The sequence below is a fragment of the Lycium barbarum genome, chromosome 3 (genome assembly GCF_019175385.1).
Source record: "Lycium barbarum isolate Lr01 chromosome 3, ASM1917538v2, whole genome shotgun sequence".
Lineage (NCBI taxonomy): Eukaryota > Viridiplantae > Streptophyta > Magnoliopsida > Solanales > Solanaceae > Lycium > Lycium barbarum.
In genome coordinates this window covers 73068733-73077889 of record NC_083339.1, presented here as the reverse complement: position 1 = coordinate 73077889, position 9157 = coordinate 73068733, and the positions used below count along the sequence as shown (strand labels likewise).

Below are 9157 nucleotides of genomic sequence, written 5' to 3'. Positions count from 1 at the left end.
TGACGGGGAAGTCTCCCTTTACAATTAGCACACATAACTCATTCGTCAATCAATACAACAAACTTGAAAGTTTAAATTACCTGTGGCCGTAGGGAATAAATGAGGGTATTTCTTATTCATCTCATCCTCCGACACCCAAGTCATTTCTTCCCGGTCGTTGTTGCGCCACAGGACTTTAACAGAAGGCACTTCCTTAGTGCGTAGTCTCCGTACCTGTCGGTCCAAAATGGTTATAGGCTGCTCCTCATAAGACAAGTGCTCCGTTACCTGAATATCTTCCACTGGGAATATCTGGAAGGATCACCAATACATTTTCGCAGCATAGACACATGAAATACCGGGTGTACGGCCTCCAAATCGGAGGGTAAGTCTAGCTCGTAGGCTACCTCGCCTATCTTCCGCACGATCTGATATGGCCCGATATACCGCGGGCTCAACTTACTCTTTCTACCGAATCTCATGACACCCTTCATAGGCGACACCTTCAGAAATACCCAGTCGCCAATCTGGAATTCTAACGGTCGACGTCGTTTGTCTGCATATGTTTTCTGTTGTCTCTGTGCAGCCAATAATCGGTCCCGGATAAGTTTTACCTTATCCACTGCTTCCTGGATCACATCTGGCCCAATTAACTTAGTCTCGCCCACGTCGAACCAACCAATAGGAGATCTGCATTTTCTACCATAAAGGGCTTCGTACGGCGCCATCTGAATACTGGAGTGATAACTGTTATTATAGGCGAATTCAATAAGCGGCAAGTGATCATCCCAGCTGCCCCTGAAATCAATAACGCAGGCCCGCAACATATCTTCCAGCGTCTGAATAGTGCGCTCGGCCTGCCCGTCGGACTGAGGGTGAAAAGCTGTACTGAGGCTCACCTGAGTCCCTAATCCCTCCTGAAATGACCTCCAGAAATTTGCTGTAAACTGGGCACCTCGGTCAGTAATAATAGATACAGGGACTCCGTGAAGTCTGACTATCTCTCTGATATATAATCTAGCATAATCCTCAGCCGAATAAGTAGTCCGGATTGGGAGAAAGTGGGCTGATTTCGTCAATCTGTCAACAATAACCCAAATAGAATTGTACCTGCGTGGAGTGCGCGGTAACCCAACAACGAAATCCATATTAATCATCTCCCATTTCCAGGCTGGAATTTCCATCTCCTGTAATAACCCACCGGGCTTCTGGTGTTCAATTTTAACCTGCTGACAATTCGGGCACTGACTAATAAACTCTGCAATATATTTCTTCATACCGTCCCACCAATACAAACTTCTGAGATCATGATACATTTTAGTGGAACCAGGATGAACAGAATACCGTGCATTATGCACCTCGCCCATGATTTGTCGCCGTAAGCCTGCAACATCCGGAACACAGAATCTGCCTTCATATAATAATACTCCTTGAGGTGAAATTTCAAACGGAGTCTTGTCTTTATTAAGGGCCACATCTCTGTACTGAACCAGGATAGGATCTTCAAACTGACGCTGCTTTACCTCTGCTATAATAGACGATTCAGCAACTGCATGAACAGAAATCCCAGAATCTCCGGAATCCGCCAAACGAACTCCAAGGCTGGCCAACTGATGAATATCACGAACCAAGTCTTTCTTATCAGATGGTACATCAGCTAAACTGCCCATGGACTTGCGGCTAAGTGCATCCGCTACCACATTGGCTTTCCCAGGATGGTACAGAATATCAACGTCATAGTCTTTCAATAACTCAAGCCATCTTCTCTGCCGCAAATTTAGTTCTTTCTGTTTAAAAATATACTGGAGACTCTTATGGTCCGTATAAATATCAACGTGGACCCCATATAAATAATGCCGCCAAATCTTCAAAGCATGAATTACCGCGGCTAACTTAAGATCATGAGTGGGATAATTCTTCTCGTGCGGTCTGAGCTGCCGGGAAGCATAGGCTATGACCCGACTGTGCTGCATCAACACACAACCTATCCCAATACCAGAGGCATCACAGTAGACAACATACCCATCTGATCCTTCTGGAAGAGCTAAAATTGGAACTAAAATTAATTTTTCTTTCAACATCTGAAAGTTGCGCTCGCAGGCATCGGTCCACTTAAATCTCGCGGCTTTCTGAGTAAGCTTCGTCAGTGGTGCTGCAATAGAAGAAAAATTCTCCACGAACCTGCGATAATATCCGGCTAACCCCAGAAAACTGCGTACCTCTGTCGGTGCAGTAGGGCTGGGCCAATTCTGTACAACATCAATCTTCTGCGTATCGACCCGAATACCATCTGCTCCGACAACATGCCCCAAGAATGCCACAGAAGTTAACCAGAATTCACATTTGGAAAATTTAGCATATAATTTTTGCTGCCGAAGGGTGCCAAGTACTGTCCTCAAGAATGCCACAGAACCAAGTCTTTCTTATCAGATGGTACATCAGCTAAACTGCCCATGGACTTGCGGCTAAGTGCATCCGCTACCACATTGGCTTTCCCAGGATGGTACAGAATATCAACGTCATAGTCTTTCAATAACTCAAGCCATCTTCTCTGCCGCAAATTTAGTTCTTTCTGTTTAAAAATATACTGGAGACTCTTATGGTCCGTATAAATATCAACGTGGACCCCATATAAATAATGCCGCCAAATCTTCAAAGCATGAATTACCGCGGCTAACTTAAGATCATGAGTGGGATAATTCTTCTCGTGCGGTCTGAGCTGCCGGGAAGCATAGGCTATGACCCGACTGTGCTGCATCAACACACAACCTATCCCAATACCAGAGGCATCACAGTAGACAACATACCCATCTGATCCTTCTGGAAGAGCTAAAATTGGAACTAAAATTAATTTTTCTTTCAACATCTGAAAGTTGCGCTCGCAGGCATCGGTCCACTTAAATCTCGCGGCTTTCTGAGTAAGCTTCGTCAGTGGTGCTGCAATAGAAGAAAAATTCTCCACGAACCTGCGATAATATCCGGCTAACCCCAGAAAACTGCGTACCTCTGTCGGTGCAGTAGGGCTGGGCCAATTCTGTACAACATCAATCTTCTGCGTATCGACCCGAATACCATCTGCTCCGACAACAAGCCCCAAGAATGCCACAGAAGTTAACCAGAATTCACATTTGGAAAATTTAGCATATAATTTTTGCTGCCGAAGGGTGCCAAGTACTGTCCTCAAATGATCCGAATGCTCCTCTGCTGATCGTGAATAAATCAAAATATCATCGATAAACACAATGACGAACATGTCCAGGAAAGGCCGAAATACCCGATTCATCAGATCCATAAATACTGCTGGAGCATTAGTCAACCCGAAAGACATAACTCTGAATTCATAATGCCCGTACCGGGTCCTGAAAGCAGTCTTTGGGATATCAGATTCTCGCACTAGCACCTGATAATAACCTGAGCGCAGATCCACCTTTGAAAAATATTTAGCACCCTGCAACTGATCAAACAAATCATCAATTCGGGGGAGGGGATATTTATTCTTTATAGTCACCTTATTTAATTGCCGGTAATCGATACACATGCGCAGTGACCCGTCTTTCTTTCTTACAAATAACACCGGCGCTCCCCAGGTTGAGGTACTGGGTCTAATAAAGCCTTTATCCAACAAGTCTTTCAGCTGCTCTTTCAACTCCTTCAATTCAGCCGGTGCCATTCTGTACGGAGGAATAGATATAGGCTGTGTATCCGGCAACAAGTCTATAGTGAAATCTATCTCCCGTTCAGGCGGAAGACCCGGAAGCTCATCAGGAAATACATCTGGGAATTCATTTATGACCGGAACAGACTGAATAGTAGGTGTCTCAGCTGTAGTGTCGTGCACACGAACCAAGTGATAGATATAACCTTTCTGAATCATCTTCGTAGCCTTGAGGTACGAAATAAACTTACCCCTCGGAGATGTTGTAGACCCGAACCACTCTATAACTGGTTCCCCTGGAAACTGAAAATGGACTACCTTTTTCTGGCAGTCAACATTAGCATAACAGGAAGCTAACCAGTCCATACCCATAATGACATCGAATTCCAGCATATCTAATTCTATCAAATCAGCTTTAGTGCAGCGATCACATATAGTCACAGAACAATCCCTATATACCTGCCTCGCTATAATACAATCCCCGACCGGTGTAGCGACCTCAAATGTCTCTATAGGCTCAGACACTATCCCAATTTTACTAGCAACGAGAGGGGAAATATATGATAAAGTAGAACCAGGATCAATCAGTGCATATACAGATCTGGAGAAATCCAGTAATGTACCTGTGACGACATTCGGTGAAGCCTCCTGGTCCTGGCGACTGGCTAATGCATATATGCGGTTCGAGGGACCGCTAGAACCTGAAGCACTGCCACGACCTCGACCGCGTCCCGCCGGTGCAGGCATACCTCGCCCCGCAGGGCATGCAACTGATGGAGCAGATGATGAACCAGCGGCTGATCCCGTCGGCTGAGCTACACTACCAGAACCGCTCGCCAACGGACAATCTCGCATAATATGGCCCTGACCGTCGCACGAAAAACAGGCTCCAGTAAGTCGATAACACTCTCCCGGGTGCGACTTCCCGCAATGGGAACAACGGGGCCTGGGTGGTCTGGGCTGACTGGTACCTCTGGATACCTGTGAACCTGATGCTCTGGAGCTCTGACCGGCCCCAGACTGTCCTGCACTGTCAAATCTCCTACCGGCTGGCTGTGTACCCCGGCCTGACGGAGGAGGATGTCTGCCTGACTGTTGCTGCTGAGGCTGTCCGCCTCGAGAATCTCCAGAATAACCTGCGAATCTGGCCCTCTTGGGCCGCCTCCTATCCCGATCTCTGCTAGAATAATCAGCTCTATGTCGGTCCTCCATACCCAGGGCATAAGCCTATAGTCGGGCAATATCCATGTCTGCCTGTAATGCCACCGCCATACAGCCATCAATCAAATAGCGGTCTAACCCCATCACGTATCTGTGCATCCGATCGGCCATATCTGCTACTATGGCAGGTGCATACCGGGCCAAAGAATCAAACTCCATATTATACTCACGGACGCTCCGACCCCTCTGCTGCAGATGCAAAAATCGGTCAACCCGCGCCCGCCGTAACTCTGGGGGCAAAAAGTGGTGAGTGAAAGCAGTCACGAACTCGTCCCAAGTAGCTGGGGTAGCACCCTCACCCCTGGATAGCTCCCAGGACTCATACCAGTGAGCAGCAACATCCCGTAGTCTATGCGAAGCCAACTCAACAGACTCAGTCTCTGAAGCCCTGACCAAGTCTAGTGAGCGCCGCATCCCCCGAATAAAGTCATGGGGGTCCTCGTCGGGCTTAGACCCGTAAAACTCTGGAGGGCCACATAATAGAAACTCTCGAACCCTCAGGCTGTCACGCCTGTCGTCATCATCATCATCTCTCCGCCCGCGTCTGCGAGCCTGTCCCGCTACCAGAGTGGTCAATAACTGCACAGCCTCTCTTAGTGTCCTGTCCTCCGCCCCTGGCTGAGGAGCTGGAGGCTCGGGTGCGGGTACTCGGGCCCCTGGAGCTGCTGATGGACCTGCTCCAGGCTCCGCCGGTGGTCTAGCGGATCCCTCTGAATGGGGCACAACCTCGGGCAAATCATAAACACGAGCCCGGGTAACTCGGTGTGCCTGACTAGTCCCTGCCATCCCTTCCTTTCCCTTCTGGGCCGCCGTTGCCTTCTTCGGAGGCATCACTGCAAACACAATAACGAATTAGATTAAAATCATCCTAATAGCACGGCTCTAACGCACGATCTAAGATTCCAAAGAAAAGTAACACCCTAAATGCCCTATAGCCACCTGTTTATAGATGTGGTGCACCACACACCGATAAACAAGACTCTACGAGACACGGCCTGTAGACATTCCGAGGACAAACCGTTCTGATACCACTTTTGTCACGACCCAACCCCGTAGGCCGAGACTAGTGCCCGATCTGGGCACCCAAACCCATCTATCAAATGCATGCAAGTATATAGCAGATGCCGACAAGGCTATATTCCAAATTTAGATAATTTCCAGAAACATTTCGGCATAGTTTCCTTCGTTTTACAGACTATCCAAAATAACCCTGTACACAGCAAACACCAACAAAGGCCACACAGGGCTAACAAAGCAACGTATAAACATATGCAAATTCATTAGTCAACTAGTTCGAATAGTTAGTCAATACGGGGTTCGTTTCACAAAATATTTCCAACATAGTATTTATGGTTCAAAATATAATCTAGAATATTGTGGCAGTCAAAACATTATTTTATGATAGCCAAACTCATAAACAAAAGTGTTTTGCTGACATTATACAAAAACGAGAATAATAGAGCAACAAGGAAGTCTCGATGCTAGCGGGCCACCGCGGGTCAAGTCGAAGTGACGGACATGAACCACGAACATTTAGGGTCTATGGAATCATGCATGGAAGATCCGAAGCGATTTGATTACATTTGCATAATTTTCGGACATCTAATTACTTTGCAAGCAAAAGAAGGACTTTAAGGTTCAATTCAAATGAATGGATAGTGCTCGATTTCTAATTCGGATTTCAAGGAACAGAATTGCCCCCGGGGCTCCGATATCAACCTAGGATACTTAAGACATGCCAAAAGAAGAAGTGGGTAGCCTTACATACCTTATATACGACTTACGCTCGCCCAAAACTTAAGTCCCGTTTCGCTCAGAATCTGCAAATGGTCAAAGTTACCAATTAGAGATTTCAAAGCTTAAGAATTCACTTAACTTCATTTTTGTCTACCGAAATTTCGGCAGCATTTCCCCTATATATATAACACCCCCGAGACTTAGCTCGACTCAATATACATCAACACAACAGCCCACAATATCACAAACATCATAAGTCATAACAAAATCACTCTAACATCAATATTCTTCCTTTCTATATATATCGACAACTTTCATTCAAATTTCACAATACCAAACTAACGTCCACATTATTGTATTCATTTACTCATTCAAGGTTATTCAAACACATCCCCAATAACATTCCGAGCAATATACACAAGTTCGAATGATTCGTCACTTTCCATATCCCATCCGAAACGTCAACAACTACGACGAACATACTAACTCGCATTGTTCCATTCCAAATTCATTAACAACAACCATAATCCACATTTAAAGTCTTACTTTCACAATTATATAAGAATATACAAAAATCGTATAAATTCCCATAAAAACCCGCAACCATTTTCAATGCCAATTCAACTCGTTTGACATTCATTTACGTCATAAATGTCACAACGACACAACTAACAAACTAAACAAAATCGAATTTACCTCCCCTTCATCACACTATAGCTCACAGCCAAACACACCCTTCACACTCACACACGCCATGCACAAACACACCACACTCCCATAATCTTCATGCAACATCAATCACTATAACATATAAACCCATTTCATAACATAAAAACATAGATTTCTCACCTTTTTCTTGAAATTCCGATTTGCCGCAAACGTCGCTCTTTCGCCAAACTAATTGTATCACGTCGGAGAGCGTCTTGCACTTGCTATAACTACAAGAAAAACAAGATTTTTGGATTGAAAACCAAGCTAGGAAAATTATTTGTTGTTGGGAAAAAGGGGTTCGGCCGAAGGGGGTTTTTGCTCCCAAGGTGTGTTTGATTTTTGTTTCTTGAAAATTCTATGTATACAATGATATTTATCTTGATCAATGGGCACATGTAATGCACATGACCATTTAAAATGGGGCTTGGGCCAAGGCCTATGGCCGGCCACCCCTCTATTTGGGCTTTAAATTTTGTTCTAAATGTTTCTTGGCCCAATTCGTTAAAATCTCGTTTTGTAATTCCCGAAACTAATTTCCGAAATTCCAATTTTTTTCCCTTGGACCTCCTCCACATTTCCACACCAATATTTTCATAAACAACATAGACATTTTAACTAAAATCAATTATTTTCTTATAACATGCAAGTCTTAATTATTTTCACGATTTCCGATTATGCGAAAACACGGGATATAACATTATGCGATTCACCCTCTTCTACATTCGTTGGTGGCTCTCTTTCTACACGCCTTTTCATCCTGGCCTTGCCCTTCTGGGCGGCTGTAGCTTTTCTCTTTTGTGGCATTTCTGAAATCATAGCACAGTTTTAAGGAGTAGAAAATCTTATAACACAGCTCTATCGCACGATCTCTTAAGATAAAAGATGGTTATTTTTCCTAAATGCCCTGTAGCCTTCTGTTTATTTGTGTGGCTTGCAACACACCATAAACAACACTCTACTAGACACGACTCGTAGACACTTCCTAGGACTGAACTGCTCTGATACCACTTTTGTCACGACTCGACTAGGTGTCGTGACGGGTACCTGGGGCTAACTACCGAGCACCGCTCATACCATTACCCATCGTACACATCAAGTGTTCATTCATTAATATTATACTCAAATCATAGGAAAACCATTTTTCACTTTGAAACATAATTAATTTTATATACATAAGCCCTTCGGCTATCAAAAATATATATACATATATACAATAAGGACATCGTGAGACCATACTACCCACATATGCATATCTACGAGCCTCTACTAGAGTACTTGACATATGGATGGGACAGGACCCCATCGTGCCTAAAATACGTGTATATATATATATATATATATATATATATATATACACACACAAAAGAATAAACCAAATAGCACCTTCGGAGTAATGGAGTGCTTCTGTAAATCTGCTGATAGCTTCTACGGATCTGCACCGTCCCCCTGTCTACCTATGGGCATGAACACAGCGTCAAAAGAAAACGGACGTCAGTACGAACATTATACTAAGTATGTAAGGCATGAATGAAATGAACATAATAGAGAAAACATAAGTCATAAGAAGAAGACATAACCTCCGTGACTTTTAAGGGTGGATACATTTCATACATATATCATATATATATAATCATACTGCATGTATCATTATAGTGCATACATCATCGTATCAAATAAATCAACATTTTTAACCCGCATCTGGGTAACCATCATATGTCGCCCACTAGTGGTGACCATGTCCGGCCTTCTAGGCGCGGTGGAATCATAAACGGCCCGCCTTAGCGGTGACATGTCCGACCATTTAGGCACGGTGGAATCACAAGCAGCCCGCCTTTGTGCTGACATGTCGGCCAT

General features: G+C 44.4%; 1 pseudogene; it reads right to left on the bottom strand.

Annotated features, from left to right (window-relative positions):
- Window positions 1-225: 225 nt before the first annotated feature.
- Window positions 226-4009, bottom strand: LOC132630956 (uncharacterized; annotated as a pseudogene).
- Between the last annotated feature and the right edge of the window lie 5148 nt (window positions 4010-9157).